At 48.4% G+C, this 26,016-nt stretch overlaps 1 long non-coding RNA gene across 1 annotated transcript; it reads right to left on the reverse strand.

Annotated features, from left to right (window-relative positions):
- Positions 1–16,045: 16,045 nt before the first annotated feature.
- LOC114865295 (uncharacterized) lies at positions 16,046–25,525 on the reverse strand. The gene is made up of 2 exons (XR_003787496.3): positions 25,385–25,525; positions 16,046–18,990 (listed from the first exon to the last, which is right to left on the reverse strand). It is a non-coding gene; the product is annotated as an uncharacterized LOC114865295 (long non-coding RNA).
- Positions 25,526–26,016: the final 491 nt, after the last annotated feature.

Consider the following 26,016-nt stretch of genomic DNA (forward strand, 5'->3'; position numbering starts at 1 on the left):
TCGGGCCCCGGGGCTGGGAGAGAACCACACACACACACACACACACACACACACACACACACACACACACACACACACACACACACACACACACACACACACACACACATCCACTGAGATTCCTAACTGCAGACACACACGAGTGCACATAATCACATTCACACATATGCATGCTCATGCAGAAAAGCCGCAGACATAATGAGGTAAACATCACAAACAGTTGTCATGAAATCAAATGAGGATACAGCAGCAGTGAATTACCTTCATGTGCATATTGGGTTCAATGTAGTACGTCAGGCCCGGAGTCAGACACAACCTTAGCTGTGGTGATACAATGCACTCGGTGCAGGAAAGCGACTGAAGCCACGTTTTACGGACTCGCTGCATCATTTAAATGCTGTTGAGGAATAAGAACACAGTGACATTATGTAACATTCTCCAGCTCATGCGTGACTGTTTGTGTAAGCACATGAATAATTCTTCTAATAGTGCACAAGCTGTCCATCCTGCATCGCCTTTTGCCTTCAGCCCTCAAAGTATCAGCGGATGAGATTAGTTCTTTTACCTCGTGTTGCGTTTGATGTCGCTCTGAAACGAGGAGTGAAGGTTTGGAACCGACGCAGTGATCTAACTACTAGAGACGGCCTTCTGGCTCCCAACTACTAAAGTAGTTTTTGAAATAGAACTAGTGAGAAAATGTGTCAGTCTTTGGCATTTATGTTCAGTATTAGGATAAAAAAAACAACATGACACAGCACAGAACTCATTTTTCCTCTCCGACCCGTCTACAGTGAGAATCAGACGCGTCTTGTCCCTCTTGTTCAACCTCTTGTTCCACGCTTCCACTTTTTCGTCTCGACAGCCTGCTAGCGCTGGGACACAGTTATGACTCATCTGTCTGTCACGTTGGAGATGCCAGACAAACAGACAGCCAGCGAGTTCGTCTTTATCTCTGGAGATTTAATCACAATATGATGCTGGAGGCCCTGTCCAAAAAGCAGGCAATCTGTGGTGTCTGCAGCCCTCCTGCTTCCACAGTTGGCGGTGGTTTTGACTACAGATATGTATGCGTGTGTGTGTGTGTGTGTGTGTGTGTGTGTGTGTATGTGTGTGTGTGTGTGTGTGTGTGTGTGTGTCTGTGTGTCTGTATATATAGTAAACTGATCAATGTGATGCTGATTGAGCATTAAAGAGTATTAAAGAAAAAACTTTACTTCTAGTTTTTACATCTTATGTGAGACAAAATCACCGTCTCAACCTACACCTGAGGTCCTGTAGGAAACATTGAGCATGTGGTCACAGCTGTCACTGGCGTCAAGTCATAAAATCTCTCTGTACTCACGACATCAGGAAACACGGCAGTGACAAAAACAAGTAACCCTGTAATCAAAATGATTTTTGCAAAAACTTGTCTTGCCTGCGAAGATTCATCATTTTTAGGTCAAAATGACGTCTTTGTGATGTTTACCTTTCCTCAAACTATGTTTTTCTTTGCCTGCTGAAGCTAATCATAGTAGTAGTCGCTGCGCGTGAACCGAACCCAATGACGTCGGTGCCCCAACAGGAGCGAACGTCAGCGCGACCATGTGTTTACGATCGCTGCTGGTAAACCAGACGCTCTGGGAGCCTATTTCAGGAGATGCTCCTGTGGTTTGAGCAGGACAGAGGGCAAAGAAACTGGACTCACACTGTCATGAAGGTTGAGGTCTGAGTCTTCGCTTGCTGTTTACTATTATAAATGTGAAGGGCAGCAGACTACACTTACACAGGACGACTACAGTAGTTGGGTTGTTGTGGAGACAATCAATTCCCACCGTCCCGCGTGGCCACAAACGCAGCATCTGTCAGCCTTCGTGGCATTTGCGTGGTGACTGGTTGCTGTCACTACAGTGCGGCGCCGGCGCTGACGGCGTGTCGTACTGTACGACTGCGTGGCCGCGGCAGCTTTCAGCCGTCAATCAGCCGCCATCGGAGACTCCCACCCGGACGCTCGGGGCCTCGAAGCCGGTGGCGATGGTGCTGTGATGTGTCTAAAACTGGGTTAATATTGTTTTCAAACGTGGAAAAATATGCAATATGATTAAAGGCTCTGATTCCCCAACTTTAAGTCAACTTTAAACAGTTATTTGTCATCAATATGCTTGACCCGATAACTTAGATTCTAGTAAACCCACTCAATGTTGACGTGTCCACAGCTGCCCAGGTTTGGGATCCGCCTCTTCCTCTCCTGGATGTTCAGCTCTTAGTCTAGTTGCAAAAAAACCCGCTTTTCCCATAATCCTTTGCCAAAGTGGCACAGCGGCGGCTGCCAGAGGTCGGCCTGGATGCCGTCACGGATCGGCCGGGAGCTCCTCCAGCCCGGTTGGACGGCAGCGGCCCGGGGAGGGTGACCTGCCAACGCGCGGTGAGCCCCGCGAGGGGAAACTCATCACGGCGGCAGAACGCGCGCTGGCTTAGCTGTGACGTGTGCGTGTGCAGTAATGACAGACTGACTGATGGAGCTCTGGTCTCCACGGGTAGATACCCTGTACTTAAGAACCCATTTAAGCTTGTAAATCCACTCACCCATAAAACTTTAGGCTCTGAATGTGTGTGTGTGTGGTTGTGTGCGCGCGTGTGCCACAGGAGTGTCACTATTTGTCTGCTGATTGCATGCGCGGGTCTTTGTGTCTTTGCTCATTAACTTTGATTGCAAGGGCGAGTGGAGGGCGTTTGTCGAACCAAGACGGAGGAGAAAAAAATAAAAAATAAAGCACAACAGGTTGGCGGCGCCGCGTCTCTCTCTCTCTCTCTCTCTCTCTCTCTCTCTCTCTCGGTCGTGGGAGGTGAGCTGGAGCAAGGTGACGAAGAGGGGAGAACGCGAAAAGGGAGACGGAGGAAGACGAGAGGAGGGGAGGAGGCAGTAAATAATTGCCTTTCAGTCTCTGAGGGGTAGATGGGGGTGTGGGGGGGGGGGGTCTGACAGCTCAGAGAGGTCGACAGCTAAATAGCTCACTCAAGACAGAAGAGGTGATGGGGGAAGAATAGAAAAGGGAAAAACAAAATGTGTGAAGTGAGCCATGAAACTGCCGCCAGAAGGACTTTTTGTTTGTTTGTCGGGCGCATTAACATGTTATTGCTAAAAAAGGTGATAACAGACAGACACTTTTGCGATTTTATACGTAGAAATGATGGATTTGAATTTGTTGCAGCCCGTTAAGACGCATCATATCCTGAATCCACACAGCACTTAGTTGGCTCCACTCATGGTCCTGAGGAGACTGCAGCATCATCATCATCGTCATCGTCATCATCGCAGCATCCTTGAATCGCCAGCGTCAGTCATCATTTAAAAGGCGTCAGCCGTCACGGTGTTCGGTGCTTTAACGACTCGGCCCTAAGTGTGTCTGAACAGATTATTTAAGTTTTTCACCGGCGCTGAAGTAGGTTAGTCTGTTCAGTTTGATGCCGTTACATAAAACACCTCTGACGGCTCCATAAAGGTCTTTTATTAATAGAACAGACGGCTTTAAATACGCGCCTACTGTCAGCGCTTCGCTCGTTTCGCAAGATGCTGCCAGACACCGTCGCCCGTCGCGACCCCCGTCGCTCCGCGAGGACACGTCCCGCGTTCTGCGCCCGACGAGTCTGAGCCTGGAACGCGATAAGGGCGTCACCTTTCTATGCCGCGCACGCGCTCCCCTCACACCCTCGGCCACATCCATAACTTTTTATTTCCAGCCGTCTGCGCGCCTCCTCATTGCTATAATTTACTGCTGCTTTATGCGGCGTGTCCTGCGGGTCGTCCAAAGTTTAACACCTCAGTTAGCCTTTAATGCCTGCGCGGCTGGAGCCGAGCCCGCACTTCGTTGCTCACGTGCCGCCGACTTTGACTCGCGCGCGTGTCTCTCGCAGCCTTTTGAATTCACATCGAGCGACGTCTTCACACGTCTTATATTTTACAGTTTTTACATTATTCTGAATAAACAGGAGGCGCTTTCTTTCATTTCCAGGTTTGAAGATGATAACGTCTTTTATGCCGTATTAAAGCAACAGAGGTCCAATTAGAAATAAAAAGATCTTTACACTTGTTTGATGCAAAAGCAGTTGCTGCTTATAAAATTAGCACCCAATTAAAGAATTGAAGTCGACCTTTAGGTTAGCGTTAAAGCCATGATGCGCTTTTTTATTGTTAAATAATAAATGAACCCACTATTAAATGGCTGTTTGCCTCTGCAGCACAATCCCATGTCACATATTCAGACTCAAAGGAATAACGCATCTTATAGCGGCATCTGTAAACAGTGAGAGCGCGGATAGCACCTGCTCGAGGAGGCGACGTGGAGCGCGAGCTGCCAGCGCTGCCGCTGATTGGCCTGCGTGGGAGCGCAGTCTTCACACTGCCACGCTCCCTCTCTTATCATCATTCGTCCTGTTGCATCTGAATACCTGGAAAAGTGTGTCACCATAATAACACAGCGGGTGCGTGTCACCCCGTGTTGTGTTATATACAAAAGCTCCAACGGGAGCTTTATTTACTACTCGCGAGCTTCAGGTGCCGCCGCCGCCGCGTGGCTGCACTTCACGTCAGCCAGACTTGACACAGACGCGCCTCTGTTCTGCCGCATCCCCTGCATCTGCGTGCCACCCCGAGGCTGAGCACGGCGACGAGGGCTCCCAGCAAAGGCAATGATCAAAAGTAGCACTCGGGCGCCTACAGGTTTCCCCGACATGAGAGGGTGCGCGAGCGGGGTTCGGAAGGAGGGGGAGACACGCCCATTGCTTGTCAGGCGTGAGTGGAGATGGGAAACCTGGAGATCGGGGGAGATGTGAAGAAGGAGGGATGGCTGGTTGAGGGCTGTTGCTGGGCTGGAGGGGGCGGTGGTGGGGAGGAGATGTATCGGAAGGGCGGGGGCGGGGGCGGGGGGGGGGTGGATGAAAGGTTTGCGGCTTTAAAGGAAGGCAGACGCGAGGTGAAAAGAAGCGGAAGAGAGCGGCGAAGAAGAAAAGGACGAGAGGGAAAGTTGGGCTGAGCGGAGCGCGACACGGGGGGAGGGGGAGGGTGTGTGTGTGTGTGGGGTGGGGGGGGGGGGGGGGGGGGGGGGGGGGGGGGGCTCGTCTGGAGTTGAAAAGCCGTCGTGGGTGAATAATTGAAGATCGGCTCACACAGTGAAGTCAAAGGCGGACGTGGGGATGTGCAGGAGGCCGCGGCGGGAAAATCTCTCTGTAATAAGGAAAAAAAAAACCTCTTGACTCAGTGTAATATTTCCCCAATCCGGCGAAAACTTCATTGACACCCACCAGTTAACTCCATAGCGAGCCGAGTCCTTTTCGCGGTGACACGCGCCGGTGACGGTGACGAGAGCGCGCGAGCGCACTTTTCCGCTTCAATACCGTGTAACAGGCTCCGTCGCGGTCTCATATAAATGATTTTACACCCTCTCCGGGGCGACGTTAGCTAAATGACTTACCTCCTTCCCGGTGTTTAGGTTCAGACGCCGCGCACGCGCGCGTGACTTTTTATTTTCCTGCGCGAGCGTCGCCGCGCGCCCCGTGTGACCTGATTTATTGCTCACGTAGCATGTATAATGCATATCCCAAATTATATGTTACGTGTTTGTCTGCCCCCCCCTCCCCCCGCCTCTCCAGTCCGCCACGAGCGTACATGCGAATGCGCGAGCGCCGCCACTCCAATGCTTTATTTAGCTGTATATAAGGCCAATTCCAGGCAGATTTATGACTTGTGGAGTCAGGTTATTTCGCCCCGAATCCCCCAGACAGGACACAATTCACGGCCTCTGTGTGTGATACCTGCTCTGTTTTCAAATCTGAAAGCTTGTGGCGCCGAGGACGTGTCAGGGGAGCTGTAAGGAGAAACCTGCTATATTTACAGCAGCCCACTTCTTATTTAGTCCTTTCTTCATTCAATACCAAAAAAAAAAACATGAACAAAAAAAAAAGCCAGAGCAACTTTTATTACACTCTCCATCAATTACACCATCGACATAAAACAACACATTTAATCATCACCTCTAACATGATGAAGCAGCCCATCACACACAAACGCCAGGTCTTAACAATGGAGAGCAGACAGATATTAGATACGTGTCAATAAAATATATATAGGCCTCACCAGTGCCAGTGCAGCCCATGAATAATTATGGTGGAAGGTGATGCCACATCCCATAACTTATCCAACTTCGGGGGACGTGGGTCCCACAGAGAGCAGCAGCATCCTCGGGGTGTGGTGGTGGAGGTGGGGGGGGCGCTCTCCCACTGGGGGGTTCACGTGCTTTGAGGAAACCGTGACAGTCCTTACTGGGAATACAGCGCATTAAAGAAATCCCTGCAGAGGGGAGACAAAGAGGAGGATGTATGGTGGGTGCTGGGGGATTCATGCCGACTGGTTTTCCCACTGGGATGATGGATGTGTCACCTGCGTGCCTTTGAAACCGGTGTGACTTGACATATAGCCTAAAGATAAGAGTCAACATGCAATACGTCAACGCCAGTAAAGGATTACTGCTCTCAGCCTTGTTTAACCGCTATGTTTAATCTAGCCACTGTCCATGTCTCTGACACACACACACACACACACACACACACACACACACACACACACACACACACACACACACACACACACACACACACACACACACACACACACACACACACACACGTCTTTCTTCCGCTGAGTATTGATTATTTGATTTCAGGTTGTTTGCACAAGAAAACAAAGGGAGACACTTGTTTGGTGCAACAGTGTTTCGGCTCGTTCAGCAGGTTTGTTATATGAATCAAATAGACTCATGACATATGATTTGCTCTATTCGGTATTTCTCGCGCTCATCGGGAGTTTACTGCAGTGTCACCCTGAGACACAGTCACTGTTTTTCCTTTTATTTTGATAACTCCATTTCTCAGAACTCCTGTTTCATCTCACCTCTTTACAGTCAACAGAGCCCTGTTTACATACCTCACTGGTCTGTGGTCACAAAATGAAACTGTTTGCTTTTTTCCTGGAGGGAAACTTGATATATTCTTCCGTTATGATTTGTCAGCGAGCGTTATTGCTGGATAGTTTCACGCCCGTCCCAAATACATATATTAAGAACAGGGTCATGTCTGTCTTGAACATGCTACTTATAGCGTGGCTACGATAGCAAGAAGGATGTAAATAACCAGAATGTGGCCACTTTACTTTAATATGAGGTCAGGAAGTGAAATATGTGACAGAGAAACAACAATAATCTAGAAAAATCATTTGAAAGGTGCAGACTCCAATTTGAGTTGTCACCCACTAGTGGAGACCATATAATTTCAAAGACAGACAAATAAATATAGAAAGAAGGAGACGAGGAGGAATCAGAGATTAGAAAGCTGCCCGGTGACAGTGATTTTGACTGAGCGAAAGGGAGGGAAGTGAAGACTTGGAGAGAGCGAGTGTGTCCGGGGGGCGAGGAAGGAGAAGAAGCACTGCAATGGGAGCGCAGGTAGCGAGCGAGTGGGCGAGAGAACGAGAAACAGAAAGAGAGAGAGAGCTCTCCATGGAGGGGAGAAGGAGGGAGGGGAGTTTGTATTGCATTCCTGTTGCATCATTTCAGAGTAACAAGATTTGGAGATGCAGGCTCAGACATACTAATAGGTTTTGCACCGACCCCCCCCCACCAGAACCCTACGCCCAGAAACACTAAACCCAAATAATAGTCAGTTCTGCTTAGCAACATGGCCCAATAGCCACTTAGTGCGAGAGTGTGACAGAGGTAGAGAGGAGAAATTAGTGACCACACACGCACACACACACACTCACACACACACACACACACACGGAAGAAGAAGAAGAAACACCAAATAATCCCTGTATGACAGAGGCAGATAAAGATAGTGACCTTGAGCTGCGGTGAATAGATCCATCAGCAGAGGAAATAAACACAAGCAAGGCCGCCTTAAGAACACGCCATGTCTCTGCCCCAGCAAATCTAATTTAGACGTCTTTGTAGAGCCTGGACAGTGCGGCCATTAAAGCCTTGCAAGAACGTGGGCTCGCCATTGTTCGGCACACAATCCCAGGAGCTATTTTGTATTTTGTGTTTTTCACCAATGAAAAGGCATCTCGCACAAATCAGAATGTATTTTAATCTGGCCATAAAAGAGTGCTGGGATTGAGAGGCTTTTATTTATTTTTTTCTTTTCAAGTGTTTTTTTTTTTTTAATCGAACTAGCGCCTTCGAGCTCTTTCATCTCGTCCAGATGCTTTCACAGTTCAAGGGGATCTGCGGAGACAGACAAACACTGATATCTGGTCAGTCTGAAATCTCCTCCTCTGGAGGACCGGCGTGTTTGTACACGGGGGGGCTGATCCCAGACCTGTACCTGGGGGCAGCTTAAGCCAGCAATCAAAAACAGCATGTGTTGCCGTGATGTTGCAACATCCTGAGTATTTTTAGCGGCGGCCAGAAAAAGAAAAACAGCATTTTTTTCTCATCTTCTGGCAAAACATATTATGTAAATACACACGGACTATCGGAAAAGCAGACACTATTAGCGGCTCTTCAAAGATATAATAAATGAAGGAGGGAAGCTTTCTGTTTCTACACAGTCATGTAAAATTACACCGCAACATTCACGTGCTTTTACCAGAAGCAGCCGACAAATTGAAACGAATGAGTAAGTGGTAGCTTCTTCAGCTTCTCACCTGATGTTCTTTTTCATGTCTCAAGTGTAAAATCATGAACCTACAGTTGCTCTATTGTGTTTTCTTTCTCTTTATTCTCCTCAAACTGTTAAATTCCAATCCAGCCCGGGTTTAAATCCCCCGATGTGTTTCCCCCAACAGACTCGCCCCCTTTTCTTCTATTCTCTCTTTTCTTTTTTAAGCTCGCGAGCTCTTTCAGGTCGAACTGGTACCTTACGTGTAAAGAAGCGAGACGGCGAATCAATAATCAAAGCTCCCAGTCTTTATGCCCAAAGGCGAGCGGTTTCTCCCGCCGCAGCCGGTGCCGAGGATCATTCATAGTGTATAAAAGGCATCGCTAATGCCTCGCTTTGGAGTTTGGGGAGCTTTTGAGTTGATCCTTGTTGTTTCAGCATCTCGCGCTGGGAAATCCTTGCACCACAAGAAAGGCGCCCTGTTAGCTGGATGAGCGTGCGTTGTGGGCTCGTTAATTTGCTTTCTAGATGAAAGCGCGGGACTGCCCCAGGTGAAACAGGTAGCACCTCAGATCTCCTTAAAGCGCAACCTGGTAGTAAAATTGTTTCTCAGCCGTTCGAGGCCCGGGCGTCTGGAAGCGCTCGCCGTGGGTGGATCTGACGCGAAGCCGCCCCGACGGCTGGGCCCTGCTTGTATCGTGATCTAAAAAGTGATTAGCGCTAATGGTGCTTATTGATTGTCGGAGGCTGATGTAATGGCAGGGGCAGTAATCTGCTTACTACCACGGCACGGAGGCAGTGAAGGCGTGTAATCTGAACTCCGCTCAACTTCCCCTGGTTGTTTGTTTGCACACACGATGCTTTCATGGTTTTTAATTGACCATACGTTGAGCAGCCATTAGTGTGTGCGGGGCTGTAGTGATATTCTGGGTTTCCTGTTACCAGTCGAGACAGAAAACACATTTCTGTATATCATTAATGTGAATATTTCCTATTCCTTTTTGAAATCACATGCCTCTGTCGGCCTGTAGCTATGGATGATGGGTATTTTCCACTCGTTCCTTTGGTGATTTATGCAACTGTAGAGTCTTCATAAACCCTCAGTTATTTATGGTTGTTGTCCTGCATCTGCTTCCTCTGGATGACGTCACCCGGAAACCCATAGCCAGTAAATATTTTGTGCGGCCGTCGCTTTTTGTTTACGCCCTTTTAAACCAAGAGTACGAGTACAAATGTGCAGCCTACGACTTTAACAGTTTAGCAAACCATTAACGGCCTCCGTTTACAGTATAAACAGAGTTTCCAAGGCCTCCAGCTCTGACAATCACAAAACATTGACTTATTGTGTATAGCTACAGTATAAAATGCAGATTTCTCTGACTCAGCTAGAAGCAATAACAAATTGTACAGATGGCGTTTAGCTAGCGTTAAAACCTAGCGTTAGCTTACTTACTTAGTTACTGTACAGCTGATACAGCCTGCTGGCAACAGCTTTCGTTTAAGTTGAGAGACGCGTCAGTCCGCTGTGTTCTTTAACCAGTGTTAAACGACGTAAAAGAGGAAAGGTCGATGGCGGCGAGCGCGTCTCCCCCGTGTCCCTGTGTGGCTCGGTTACCTTCCCGGTTCGTGATCTGGAAGCAGATTCGCCTCCAGACGGCTGAGCGAGCGGTGCTCTTTCAAGGCTGCCAGGTCAGAGGTCAGTCATAATCTGCCTATCACCATTCCTGTCATAACCCGTCTGACATTTCACCGGCTCTCACACCAAATGTCAAGTCGGAATCTGTGAGGGGCAGCGCTGCCCCGGCTCCTCAGCGGTGCATTTTCCCTGTTTACTCCAACGGTTTCGCTCCGTTCCAACATTTTCCTAAGGATCTAGTTTCATAAACAAGTGGGTGGTGTTTGTGATATCAGATTCTATATGAAATATAATTGGAACCCGTCCAGTTTTCCCCCGCTGAGTGAGCTTCGCGTGTGAGGTCGACAGTGTTTGTATGAGATCGACAGGAAGTAAATGGGTGTTGTTGCTGGTGTCCACTTTTATTCCGAGCGCTTGGAAAGATGGAGGAGATCAATTGGCACTAGTGTCGCCCTCCGTAATGGGGAAATGGATTGTGAGAGAAAAAGAGTGTTGAGCTTCATCTGTGCCTTGATTCCTCAATCTCTTTATTTATGTTTCCCACACAAGCTGGAAGCGGAGGCGTAAAGGTGTGCCTGGGTGTACCTGAATGCATCACGTGGTTCAGCTCACGTGTGCACGCGCCGAGTTGCACTCACAGTATAATCTGTGTCAGCTTCATTTAAGTTTAAGACGACCCAGTTTGGCAGCTTTAGAGGTGAGAATTGTGACGAGGTTTCTTGTTATTTATGGAATTTAGCGTTCGGGGAATGTTTTAAAGCTGTTTTGTGACTTTTATATCTGCTTCCTTTTTCACACCTGTAGCGGCGGAAGGGGACATTTTCCAAACTCGTAGAGACAGTGTTAGAGGGTCAGCTCACTAAAGATACAGCTTATTGGAACACATATTTCTGTTCTGATTCAAAAAATGCTTTTTTTACAGACATTAATAAGATGCTGTATTTTGAAATATATATATATATATATATATATATATATATATATATATATATATATATATACTATTATATATAATATAGATAATATATATATATATATATATATATATATATATATATATATATATATGGCATGAATTACTGCCAATAGGGTAAATGTGTAGCTGTCCTGTAGACACATTCTCCTGTCGGGATCTGTCTCTGATGTTGTGTTTCTGTCGAGCTCCTCATCATGACATGTGACATGAGGTAATTCTTTGCTGAGTGGCAGATGATTGGCATCCCTGTGTCTGTCACATGGGCCATCACACACATAATAAAGGCAAACAAAGAACTTAAAGCTGCGGTATACATTTTAAGCTACAGCAGCGGCAGAATAAGAATTGCAATCAGTTTTGTTTTGATGTGTTCGGTGCAGGGATGTTTGTCACGAAATCAGAATAAATGGAAGAGGGCGACGCCACCGACAGCTGGGACGGGATCCTGCGTAGTCACGACCCGCCAACCCTTCACTGGGAATTAGCTCACGTGAAACCAAATGTGTGGAAGAAGTGGAAGTAGTGGCGTAAAGATAGTAGATTTAATCAGAGAGGCTGAACACGAGCCCGTTTCTCACCTCCACATCGTAACCGTCCCTGTTTGCAGCAGCATGAGACATGAAATCAAAGCGGGCCCCCCCCCAGCCCCCCCCCCCCCCCCCCCCCCCCCCCCCCCCTTCCTGCTGGAACATTGTTTGCTGTGAACCTCCCAGTTAGAACAGACAGCGTTAGAGACACAAGACTTATATTCGCCTTTCGATGTAAATAGTCATTTGCAATTTAGACGAGACAAACCTGTTTAGCAAAACAGCTGTAACCTCATATCTGTATAGAAAAAAACACATGAAATTAGAAAAGAATCTGTTTATGGTACATTATAAACAGCCCATCTTCATATGTGAATCAGATATTGACACCGTTTTCTATTTCGGTTAATGCCTTTTTGCTTTGATGTATCACATGAATTTAGGTCATGGCAGCACTTTAAAGGCTAGTAAAAGCAATTCCTGCAAATAAAAAAAACCCTAAGAAACCCAGTTTTCTAGGTTTATCATCCCCACATCCCCTGTTCCCATTCTTTCATCAGTCAGCCAACACCCACTTCTTGTCATGTACATGTCACGGCTGCGGATTGTGATGCGTTCGGATACACTGAAGCGCTGTAAGAAATGTCACTTCTCTTCTATTGGCTGCGTACGAGTGTGTGATGAGATGTTGAGGAAGCTTGCTACTCGGCTCCGGCGCCGTCCCGTCTCAGACTCAGACATCATCAAACTCCCCCGGCCCGATGCTGGGGCATCTTGGCTGGAGCTGCCGTGGGCGTACGCGTCAATCTACGGCGGCGCTGCGTTAAACCAGCTCTACGTATACATGTCAAACGCATCACGCCCAGCGCTTTGACGGCCGCCTCCTTATAGGAGGCTGCCGTTCTTTCTGTTGAAGGTAGCGTATAGGTCTGGTGTTGGGTTTTGTGTGTGTGGTGCGTCAGGGTGGGGCCTTTGTGTCAGTCATGGATTGCAATCACTTCCCCTCAATTGCGCTTCATAAAAGGATGACAGAAATAGAAAAATGTTAAAAAAAAGATTAGAAAATGAACTAAGCTTCAGTTTATGCTCTTTTAACGTTATACACTATTAATGTATAGACATCTCTCTTTACACACATGTCTAATGGCTGCTCCACTGGCCTGGTGTGTGTTTTACACAGTAGACGGAGCGATATCTGCCTGTACGACCTACATTTATTACCCTGATCCATAATATGACATTATTGCATCATCTGTCCACCCAGCGTTTCTGAAGCCCTGAGGCACTCGTAACCGAAGTGACAGACGGCAGCCGTGCACGTGTGTGTGTGTGTGTGCGTGCGCGCGCTGCAGTGCAGCACAAGTTGCGTTTGAATTGATGGCCAATCCTCGCGCTTTTTTTTTTTTGTTTTTTTTGGCGCGTCCATATGTTTCAACCCGCAGCTACATCCACCATCTGTCCCCGTACGATGCTAATTCAGCGCCGCTGTCATAATCAACAGTCTCCCTATTCCCTCGCCGTCTGCGGCTCGGCGGCCGCGAACGCTTGTCACCGGGCCACGTCTTGGCGTCTGGGAGGCGGCGCTGGTGGTCACGGGTAACGGCGGGAAAACAGGACACGTTTACTCAGAGTGTTTGGGAGGTGGTGAATGGAGGCGTTTGCTTGTGGGGGAGCTGATGTGTGGAGAGCCTGCTCGTATAGAATCATGGTGGCTGTTTTGTGTCAGATAAGCGTGACACATACTGTACTATAGCAGACAGATGCACAGATGTTACTTTAACCTGCTGTTTATCACTATTTATTTAGAGATATGTGGACAAACAGTTATATTTATTGTGAGAAGTCATAAACTTTTGACTTTTCTTAATTGACTTAATCTCGTTGTTCTCTCTCTATTTCTCACTTGTACCCATTTTTTAATGAATAGTCAAATAATCAAAGAGTTCCGATGCCACAGTGATGTTCCCAGGCGTTTTCAACATGACAGGATTAATGGTCAGCATTTCCTGCTCACTCCGGTTCCACCCAAGCCATTAAAGCCTGTGGCGTCCTTGTCGCTGTGTTCCTCGCTACAAATCAACCATCTGCGACGCACAGCGGCGGCGACTCTGTGACTCACCTTAGGGGACTCGTATTGGCGTGATGCATCGGGGGGGGGGGGCGATAATCAACGCGGCGCGCGGCGGTTTTACTGCAGCCCTGGCTTCCCTCCAGAGCCGTCACGCCACCAACGCGGCGCTCGGCAACGTAACGACGGAGACGCGCCGACGGGGGCCGGCGTCCTCACCTGGGGGACCCGCTGGAGGAGCGTGTGTGGGAAGTAGAGGAGGAGAAATATAGACAGATGTGTGATTGAGACCAAAGCAGATGAGGGGAGAGGTGAGTGTGTCCTGTCTGATAAACAGGAACATGGCTCATCATTACAGGGAGCATCAGGGGAGCACTGTAGCCCATCTACTACCTAATACATACTAATGCCGTCGGCGCACTGCACAGCCACCATCAAAGCCACAGGACGCGGATGAGGCACGTGCACTCTACAGCACAGCTACTGAAACACAGTGGTGTGGTAAATCAAAGCCGGGTTTCGAAAGCAGACCGCGGCTAGCGTGCGAAGCGTAATTGCGGATGACGCGTCGGCGAACGGTGAACCCACAGCCGAGTGGGACGTGGAGGCGATGCCTGCAGGTGTCCTAAGCCGCCGCCGCTATCGCTTCGTCGAGCCAGGAGCTATGAGTCCGAGTGACGGGAATTTAAAGCAGCTCCGGTTGAAGGAGCCAGACGTTTCTGGACATTCATCGAATGGTCATTGTCACAGCGTTAGAATGCGTTGGGGCCCTGGCTCACGTTTTGCCCCACTTCCCCCTCCATTAACCAAAAAAAACCCCACAGGTGTAAAGAATGGCCTCGTCTCATAGCGCCACGCACTGTGTCAGGATGATTTCAAACAGGTTTAACTCCCTGAGTTTGACACCCACTCAGGCGTGCTATTACCTTTGATTTGGTGTTTTTCTCGTGTGTGTGTGTGTGTGTGTGTGTGTGTGTGTGTGTGTGTGTGTGTGTGTGTGTGTGTGTGTGTGTGTGTGTGTGTGTGTGTGTTATTGGTATTAACAGTGGATGCTCAAGGTGCAACGCTCACAGTGCAGCCATGCATATTGGAGCTCGGAGGGCCCCTGTAGATCAGCAGCGCTCAACACATATTAAAACAGGGTCACCTCGCTGGGATACAGGTCTGCGGCAAGAGAGGAGGGGGGGAGAGGGGGTGACCTCTTCACTATACCCCGTGAAAATGTGCCCTTTCATCATGGCCGCGTTCCCGTGTGCATCTGTCCAGATGTATTTGTGTTGCACATGCTCACGGTACGCTGTCGCATCTCTTGGCTCGGTTTGCTGCCCTCTCGTACGTACAGGATGCAGGATGCTTCCAACATCCTCTTATAGGCCAGAATAAGAAAAAAAACAAGTCGCATGCATGGGTGCTTTTCTCCTTCCTCAGCAACAATCCGTTTGAAAGCGGCTGCACCTATCAAACCAGTGTGTGCGCACGCTTTCTGTGCACGTGTGTCTCAGTGCATCAAACCGGTGAAGAGAAGAATAACCCAATTATAAAGACAGTCTGCCTCATAGACATACAGTAAGTACGAGGCTAGAAAGAGAAGTGTGTGTGTGTGTGTGTGTGTGTGTGTGTGTGTGTGTGTGTGTGTGTGTGTGTGTGTGTGTGTGTGTGTGTGTGTAGGAGACAAACAAAGACGAGCACAGCGAGGGAGAGTGATTTTTGATGAAAAGAACAGAACAGAGAAGGGAAGAACAAGAGGATAAATCATCAGGCTGGAGTGAGTACGGAACGAGCAGGATGCGCGTTGAACAAAGGTGAACTGGTTAAAATACTGGAAAATTTAATATGTGAGAGAACTCAAATATTGGAATACTGGGATTTATTTAAATGACAGATCCTGAGGGGGGTGCTGCAGCATGCGCACCCTCACTTAATGTACAAAGCACCTCTCCTTCTGCAGTTTTTTTTTTTTTTTGGAAAGAGGAGGAGGCATAAGGAGGGGAATGTGGCCCTGAACCTGACAATTTGGAGGATGCGGTTGCATAGCAACAGACAGCAGCTGAGTACCTAAAAAGAAAAAGAAAAAAAAAAAGCAAGAATATTTGGCTTGTTAAATATTCCGTGCCTGCCAGGACAGCAGTCAAAGCCAAGCGCGTTTCCATAGAACCAGATTTTTTACAATCGCATAAGGTGGAAGCTGTACACAAACCAACTCTTCATCTGTTTTCCTCCAAATCGTGACTTTATTGACAGTTCTATGTGTGTAGCATCACACACGAGTAGGAACACTTTACACTCAAAGTAGGTACACCTTTAAGAAAACATACATTTGCTTGTGATATAATATTCAACATTACAAAAAAAACAGTGCTAAGCCCGTCCATATTATCTAATAAGCCCCCACACATGTGGAATTAGCATTTAAAATGTCATTTGTGCGTTTGTGAGCTTATAGCACGCGTCTGGGATCAACGTCCAGGCGTTTTGTCATCTTACAGATAAACACCGAGCAATTTCCCCTTGATTTTATTAACATTTGAGGCGCCAGCCCTGGACCCGCGGACGTCTGTTCACGCTTCTGCTTCCTGGTGAGCGTCCGCCAGGTTGGGAGAATTCTAATAAAGCAGTAAGCTGCAGGAGTTGTTTGCCATCTATAAATGCAGCTATAGATTAAAATAAATAAAAAAGGGGCTAAGAGGAGATTCCCTTCAAAGGACAAACAAGATTCCCTTTTATTGAGCATCTCCATTATACAAAGCCCATAAATTACTTTATATTAAATAATACATTCAAAACAATCCCCGACCTCCTCGTCTTTATTCCCACTTCTTAATCAAGTTTGCATTGAATCCATACCAACCATGGAAATCAAAGCTCTGCGCCTCCACAAGCTTTTTGCCAACTTCGCAGCCTCTCCACTATCTCCAGCCGTGGTTATTAAGGATTCTTTTGCACATGAATGAGACGATGTTGCTCCGGGATATATTGTAAGTGACTGCCGTTGATCTCGCCACCAGTGTTTCTCTCAGAGCTGTGAATAACAGATAGGCGCGCTAACCAGATCTAATGCGTCTCCCATTGAGGACGTAGCTCCTAGCACGAGCCGCGTCTCGGAGAATGCTAACAAGCTTCCTCCCTCTCTCCCTCTCTCTCTTGCTCTTTATTTCTGCAAAGCGGCAGAATGTTCCTTTTTCTGTTGGCTCTCATGCATTTATTAATAACAGAGTTCCTTTCAAAACATCTCCTCTGGATAAGATGGATAACACATTCCTCTTATCATATCCTCACTCACACACACAGACACACACACACATGCGCGTGTGCAGTCTACGGTTCTGACAGTGATGAGCTGTGAAATCGGATGGGAGGGCTGCAGCGCGGTTTTGTAGCCTTTCAACAATTTGGGTCATAGAATAGATTATCGCCCCACACATGTCACTCTGACACTGATAGATACGCACGGTCCCACACCACTCATAAATTACCCATGCCTCATGAAAATTAATACAGTGTTTAAATCTGTAAATGATAATTCTGTGGACTGATGCTCTGATGCAGGACTTTCTACCTTCTCCCTCATCTACTTAAACATGTTTTGCTAAGGATTCTTATCAAAGTTCATGTCTGGTGCTGGTGTGTGTGTTTGTATACTGTATTTCACATGGTTCTATGTAACATATACACACTCAGTCCTGATCTACCTTGCTGTGCGCTGTCTCCGGACTGCACAGGCCGTATCAAAGGGGCTCCTATGGAAAATTAAAGACAGGCGGCTGTGTCGCCCGGCGGAGGCGCTCCACTGTGAAGAACTCAGTGTTTGAAGTCGGTGACAGCTTTTAGGGATTTGGTGGAGACTCGAGCCTTCTCCGTTCCCACTGTCACATATAAATGAGTTGCGTGTGTGTGTGTGTGTGTGTGTGTGTGTGTGTGTGTGTGTGCGTGAAGGTGACAAAGACATACAATAACGACCCTTGAAGTGTTTCTTTGAACCTCCGAAAATAAACCCATTGCTTTGTATCGTTGCATTCTAAAAAACTCATTCATGAGACAAAGACACTCCAGTAGCTACTACAGTACTTCATTTCAAGTGTACCGTGGCCAGATTAACCTCCTAAGAGGCCCTGGGGCTATAATTTCTTCTTGGGCCCCTGTTGACCCCCATTACATTCAGCCATGTTATAATTTCCCCAGACACTCAGAAAGCTCTGGCGGTGCAGCAATTAGTTGACTGCTTGAATACATGATTGACAGACATTTTATTGGCAATGAGTTTGATATTTTATTAGTTAGCGGTTTGTAGCCACAACTTTGGTCTGACAGATACAGCAACGTGTTTTAATGAATGTAAAGCAGTTCAAATTAGAGCTTGGAGTTTTATACAAGAAGTAACTATATGAAACCTGCTCGGTGCTGGAACCTCCGTACGTATGCGAATGCTGACCTGCGCGCTGACAGCAAACAACCCACGCTGGCAGGTTTGTCAACGGCCTTTGGCAGGTTGCCCGGCACCAGCATGAAGCTGCTTTCGAATAATGTTTGCAAGGGCGTCTGGCGATACACTGCAAGGCCAGATCAAAACGGGGCGGCGGCGAAGAGGAGACGGACCGTGACCCCGTTGGTTTTCCGCATTTGGGAGTCAGGAGCCGAGCTAACCGTCGTTTGTCTGCCGCTGATGATGACTTCCCTAATTTAGCGGCCTTGTGGTCTGTGTCGGACTCTGACTCCATTAGAGAGCAGGACTCTCCATAACAGAGTCATGGGTCTGAAACGAAGGGGAAGTTCCTGTTCCTGGAACTGCTGCTGCTCTTGTTAGTCGTAAGTAGAAGCATCATATATACTGTGCTGTAATTCACATGTCACAAAGGATGCCGCTATCTTTGTAGCATGTTGGCGCTTTTAGCCGAGGAGCTTTGTTTTTGGCACGGGGAAGCTGACAGACAGGAAGTCCGCCCCTCCCGCCTCCACAAATGCATCAAAGGGATTAGCATCCTATTTCTCAGGTAAAACAAGCAGCATCGGCGGCGTCCTGCGTGAGCCAACGGGCCGCTGAGCCGCTCATGCAGCCCTCCGTGACTTCAACACTTCAGCATCAATCCGTCAGCTGGGGGAGATGCAGCCTGTACAGATTCACCTCCCCTCCCACAAAATGAGGGGATAGTTAAATCTGGGGGGGAAAGACAAAGGAAAAGTAAAAAGAGGGAAAGTGAAGATGACTGTTCCCTCCCACTGGGTCTGAACTGGTGGGAGGAAGAAGAAGTCTCGTTCTTTCTTTCTTTCTTTCTTTCTTTCTTTCTTTCTTTCTTTCTTTCTTTCTTTCTTTCTTTCTTTCTTTCTTTCTTTCTTTCTTTCTTTCTTTCTTTCTTTCTTTCTTTCTTTCTTTCTTCCTTCCTTCCTTCCTTCCTTCCTTCCTTCCTTCCTTCCTTCCTTCCTTCCTTCCTTCCCTTTCCCTCCTGCACTGCCTTCTATTCTTCCTATATTATCTACTTTGCTTTCTGTAAACAAGATTGGAGAATAAAGGTCAGTAAACATCAGCGCTGTCCGTTAGCATTTAACTGTCATGACCACTACAACTGCAGATCCTGACAAAGACTTATCAGTGTTTTCCCCTATTCCTGCTGATATCAGCTGGCCACCCCCTGTACACACACACACACACACTGTTATCTCTGCTATCTGGTGTTTAGCCAACTCAGAGCTAATCCAGTGTGAACCCACTTCTTGGCTTGAGTTCAGCAGTTTGCAAACAGATTTGGAGAGCACACCACACACACACACACACACACACACACACACACACACACACACACACACACACACACACACACACACACACACACACACACACACACACACAGGGAGTCAGACACATTGGCCCTGGAGCAGGGAACATCACGCTCCAGTAATGTGATGCTGGGGCAACACTATGGTAAAGTACTGTGGCGTTAACATAAATGTGAATCTCAGCACGGGAAGTAGGAAGCATGCAGATATTCAAAGCTGTCTGCATGTGATAGTTGTCTGATTACACACACGCCCTATGTTGCCAGAAAGTATCCATCTCAACCAGTCAATCAGTCCTTTATTCAGACTTGTGAGTTAATGGGTTTCAGTTCAAGGAAGAGTCAATTTTATTCAGTGAGGGGGGGGATTTTGCAGAGTTCATAAGCTGACTTGTGCCTGTTTGAATTAGTTATAGCAATAGAATAAGTGTATTATCTCAGCTTGCAACATGGGGCCAACATCCTTTGATTTAATGGTTACACAAGCTGTTCTTTGCAATTGTCTTCCTGCATGGGTTACTTGTGTCTGTGAATAAAGTCTTTAGTAAACAACGTCTTAACGGTCAATAGGGAAAACTAGTTCAAACGTTTAGAAGTTTAGAAAGGTGTTATATTATAATTGAAGAACATACCTGGTCATACCTGAGCAGCCAATACTTTAGAATGAGTATTGTAAAAAATACATGGAGGCTACAGGTCAGATATGTTCCTTCAAGTCCAAATATGTTCCTTTAGGTGATATAGGAATGATGATAAAATGTGGAGGCGTTTTAAATACAAATCTTATCTTTGCTTCCACGGCTTCATGCACCTGTCCTTTAATTAAACAGGTGCGAGAGACTATAAATCACACTTCACACTTGTTTGCGGGACTTGTCGAAGCGCCCGCACTGTCAGAAATGTGTCACTAGGCTATGAAGCATAAGCAGCTTTGCTTTAGGAGCTGCTGCTGAGATTTGCAGGTGGAGCGTTATTTTCCATCACACAAGCAATTCTTCAAAGGATACAATTGCTACAGCCCAGAATTCCCCCCTTTTTTTCAAATATGTTTCCAAATTAGCTTGTTTTCCATTGTGGACTTGTTCTCACATGCTATAAACATTTTTGCTCCTTTCAGCAATTTCATACAAACAACAACCCAAATATTAAAAGCACAAAGCAAAATGACCCACGCGTTGGGAACTAAGTTGTGAAATTCTCCTTTTTCAAACAAGGCCGACGCTCGACTGCAGCGTGTGACTCATTAGGACGGGTGCTTTCAAAGCAACGCTGCGCTGTTGATGTGATTCTGAGCTCCACTTCGCCCGCTCTCTGTCTGGTGCTCTCAGGAGGCCCGGTTAGATAAGACCGCCCGGGCTATAAAAGCAACAAAGAGCTTCGGGGGGGAAGAGTCTGACATGCAGATTCTGCAAGTGCGGAGGCAACAAAACCAGAATGTGCTGTTCTGCACCAATAAGCACACGCAGACAGTTATGTAGCAGACAAATGCAGACAACCCATTTTCTTTTCCTTGTCTGCTACTTCTTCTCCCAGTCTCCTCCACCTCCTCTCTTGCTTAAAGTTTCTATTCGTGGAATCCCTCGAGGCCTGTGCGTCGTTATGGTATTATTATTATTATTGTCCTGTCAGTCTGGGCCAATGTGAAGGAGTTGGCTGTTTCTCCTTCGTGTATTTAAATTGTCATCGGGAAACTGTTTGTTCCACCTGTTCGCTGTGAGTGCCAGCAGTCTGCTGTTACTGTACATACAGCTCCACGCCGTTGACTCAGTGTTGTGTAACAAACACGCCGCTCGGCTCAATTGTTGGACTACTCCAGGTTTCACACACAGTCGCACTAAGAGGAGGCTTCTCTGAAAAGCAGCTGAGGGCAGACACAGAGATCGCCATTAAACAATGCGTGTCATGGTCATTTATGAAGATTACACAACTAAATCGTCATGTGAAGTTGATTTAAAGTCACAGCAAGTTCAGGAACTTTACCACAAATACAGTTACAGATAAATCTTCTTATTTGTACACAAACAAACTAAAACACATATAACGTGTTTAAAGGCTGGCACTGTAAAAAATGGACTGTTAAAACACGTTTCTTCACAGATCAAATAATGAAGAAGGCCACGTCGTTCAGTATTAGAAAGCAGAAATATTCATGTGCCACCACACACACACACACACACACACACACGCCAAGAAATAAGCCCATCGGCAGCGTCTCCAAGGCGTCCGCTGTCACGGCAGCCACGCTGCATTGCTATCACAAGTGACCAACGCTCAGACACTAATCAATGCAATACACCGTGGGCGTTGCTAGAGAATGACCCATATGTGTAGCAGTGTGGCAAACACACACACACACACACACACACACACACACACACACACACACACACACACACACACACACACACACACACACACACACACAAACACACACACACACACACACACACACACACACACACACACACACACACACACACACACACACACACACACACACACACGCACGCACGCACACACACACACGCACCTACTCAGACAGCTTCCCGATTACGCATCATAACACAGCTGATTTGCCCCATGGCCTGACACTCGCTGTCCGCTCCGATCACATTGTCGTTCCCAGTCGGCCCAGTGGTGTGTGTTGGCCGCGCGCGTGCTCCCGCTTTATCCAGATATTGCTGTTGTTTTGCAGCGCTTTCAGTAACGTCGTTTGTCACTAGTCGTAATGCGTTCGGCGAAAGGACACAGCTGTGGGCAACGGGATGGAAGGAAGTGTGTCATGGATTTCGCTTTCTGGGCAGCGCAGCGTTTTCTCTAAGAACCGACGAGGTCATTCTGGGCGATACTTGGAAAACTGTGGGAGCTTTGACAGAGCACTCTTGGCCTTCAACGCGTCTGCCGTGTGTTCCCAAACAGCACAGGGCCCGAGGCTGTTTGGGCTATTTTGATGATATACCATAGCTCATAATCTAAACAAAGCCTCTGCAAACAGTTTCAAATAACGACGCTTTTCTAGAGAGCTGGATGATAAATGGCCCCCGAAGTCAAGTTGGACCCGTCCCAACAGATTCCTCGTGACCTCTAGAGCCCAGAAACTCTAAACTCCCTCAGTGAAATAAACTGCTTGTTCGCCTGTAAACTCCCCGTTGGAGACATCTGCGGGCCAAACCGCACTCCTCCGCCGCCTTTTGATGGCTGTTGTTTGCGATGGCTGGGCTTGCGGCATGAAAGGGTCTGGGGGTTTAAGGCAGCTACTAGTTTGGATGTCATACGAGGAGGACGTTAAAACAAAAGGCGGTGGGAAAAACCGGCGAACGCTGCACGTCGGTGTGAAGCGCGGCCTATACTTAGGGTACGGTTGTGAGTTTTACGGCGGGGGACCCCATCTTTGGAGCCGGGACGCTAGATTCACGCCAGATGGACCCGGGCACTCGCGCTATTTTGGGAGTTGACAGGAAACCAGCCTGTCTTGGCGAGTGTACATAGAGCGCGTGCACTGGTTCAGGCAGCGGGTCCTCGTACATATGGGGAGGTATAGGGTCTGGCACACGTTTACTGTGGTGACCCACTTTCGTTTGCATCTGGTCCTGATAAGTCCCCTCTTCTGCAGTCAACGTCGAGAGAGATTCAGATATCGACAACTCTCTGAAGCGACTTTGAAACTTGGCTGCGGCGTGAAAAAGTTGGATTTGTATCTAAGGGGCATTTGTATCCGAAGCGGGACGGGGAACGCTCTCAACGCCGTCGCCCGTAGAAACATAAGGTTTATGTGGGTGGTTTACATTTACGCAGTGGAAAAAGAAATTGCCCCATTGTTTGGTTTGAGGCTACTTGTTGCTATTTTCTTATATACACTCCCTGATTTTGTCATCCAAGGATAACTTTATACCCCTGAGTCCATTGTTTCAGGGCTGGAGTTCCACAGGGTGTATTAAACAAGCCCCTCGACAGTGGAGACTCTGTAGAAATGAATCCATCTCCTTCCCACGTATTCAGGTCTTCTGGGTTTAAAGGAGAGCGTCGCCCCTCGCTGTGCGGAGAAAGGGAGCGAGAGGGGGGATTTTCACCGTCAGTGTTTTGTTCGATCTCCAGAAATCTCTCAAATCTTATCAACCCAGTTATTATCTGTCCAAAGCCATAACCCAGGGGTTAGTCCGTCGATAGATGAAGCGCGAGGGAGGACGGCTGCGGATAAATCAGGTGAGCTTTAGAGAACAGAACTCAACTAACCCTTTAAACGCCTGGACAGTCTCAAATGTTCAACTTTGGCTGTGACGAGCTGACCTCGCCAGGTCACTCTGAGCCCGCCGGATTGTTCTCTGCCTTCTAATATACTCGTCATTTTCTTTCTAAATCCCCTAGAGCCCACAAATGTTCACCTCACGTCGAAAACATTGGTAGAATGCTGTGACTAAGCCACTTTGCTTCAGAGGCTGGCTTCCACGGCCACACAGGGTCCTCTGGGAGTCAGGCTAGCGTTAGCATAACCCGCGTGCCTCGCTCCTGCTATCGATTGGCGTTTAGCGTCGATGGGGGCGCTGGGGAGTAATGATCACAAACAGCCGGTCGGACGCACACCTCCGGAGCTTTGCAGGAACGGGAACAAGCAAACCATCACGGTGGGGAGACGCATGTGGCTCCACGCACACATACACCAGCGCCTGTCTGAACGGGGGAACGGTGCAAAATGTTTTAAACATAAACAGCCGCTATAAGCTCCACGGAGCTGATGCAGCCACAACAACTGAGCCTGAGATGCCAGACGCCCTCCTCCACACACACACACACACACACACACACACACACACACACACACACACACACACACACATCCACCTCCTCCGCCTCCTCCTCTCCCTGCAGCCGAAAAGCCAGAGCAGACAGATAAGCAGGCAGCCAGAGACGGACTAATCCTCCCACGGCGAGAGACGTTTCGGGTGGTATACGATGAGAATCGAGCTGAGCCGACAGGAAAAAAAAAAAGCACGGGAGAGGATGAGGGAGGACGGGGGGGGGGGTGAGAAGAGTGGCGACGAGGGGGGAGAGAAGTGAGGCGAGGATAAAGATTAGCAACGATGAGCACAAAAAGGGACTTTTTTTGGGGAAGCGATATTAGTGCGAAAGGGTCGAGAGTTAAATCAGAGAGGAATCGGGAGCCGGCAAGTTTTTAAGGAAAGATTCTCTCCTTCCTCCTCTCCTCTCCTCTCCTCTCTCCTCCTCTCCTCTCTTCCCTCCCCCGCCTCTTCCTCGCGCCGCGCCATCGTCTCGCACTTGTTTCGACGAACATTTCTATTTCGCCAACCTCTCCACACGCCTCTCACTCATTCTCATCCTCGCTCCCTCCCTTCCTCTCTCTCTCTCTCTCTCTCTCTCTCTCTCGCCACCCCCACCCCCCCCCCCCCCCCCCACCCACCCCCCCCCACCCCCCCACCACCACCACCACATGCAGCATCCCACACTCTCCCGCTTTCTCTCCATCTCCGTTGCAGTCTGACTGAGGCTGATGTAGGTCAGTGTGTCTGGAGCCTGTCTGGAGCAGCAGAGCGCCTCCGAGCTCCTCGCCGGGTCCTCGCTCGACCCCTGCAGCGGCTGCCTCGCTGCCCGAGCCCAGGACGCCTCTCCCTGGATTACACGAGGACAGAACCCGCCCGCCTGAGCTGACCTGCCTGGAGGAGGATGCTCGGCTGCTCCAAAACAGGAGGAGGGAGGGGTGATGGGGGAGTGATGGGGGGGAGTTACGGGTTGTCTGTGTACAGTTAAAAGCTTAGTCAGCACCTCTTATCTTATGATGTTCTAATATGTCTATGCAGAAGGTGAAGAGGCAGGAGGAGCTGCCGGCATCTCCGCATTGTTTAAAAAAGCACGTCTGCTGCCGTCTTTGCTGCCGGCTCCTCGTCCGCGTCCCGTGCTCCGCCGCCGCCCGCGTGACTTCTCCCGTGTCTCCTCCCGGACCCGGCGGACCCCCAGCGTGGACGCGGCGTCCGCTCCGTGAGGACCGATGGGAGAACGCGCCTCTCGGTCCTGTTTTTACAGCCCCGTGCTGCATCCAGGTCCAGCTCTGAGAGACCCGCTGTCACCGAAACGCTGAATATCGAAAGTGTCCCCCGTGCGTCCGGCGTTCGCTGCTCGTCCGTCTGATGGGAGGCGACGAGCTCCAGGACTTTGACTCCGCAGAGCCAGAAGCTCTGTCGGCGGCGTCTCCGTCTCCTGATTTTTCCTCTGCTCTCCGCTCCGTCCTGCTCCTCTGGCTTTAAGACAATGCCCCCAAAAACGACGATCATTGTATGACAGCGGCTGAGTGTGGCACAGTGATGCGGTGAGAGTGTGTGTGTGTTTACGTGTGTGTCTGTGCTCTCAATATGACTCTGCAGCATGTCTGGGTCCTGCTGCGGCACACTGGTACTTAG

This window comes from Betta splendens, chromosome 11 (assembly GCF_900634795.4).
Source record: "Betta splendens chromosome 11, fBetSpl5.4, whole genome shotgun sequence".
Classification (NCBI taxonomy): Eukaryota; Metazoa; Chordata; class Actinopteri; order Anabantiformes; family Osphronemidae; genus Betta; species Betta splendens.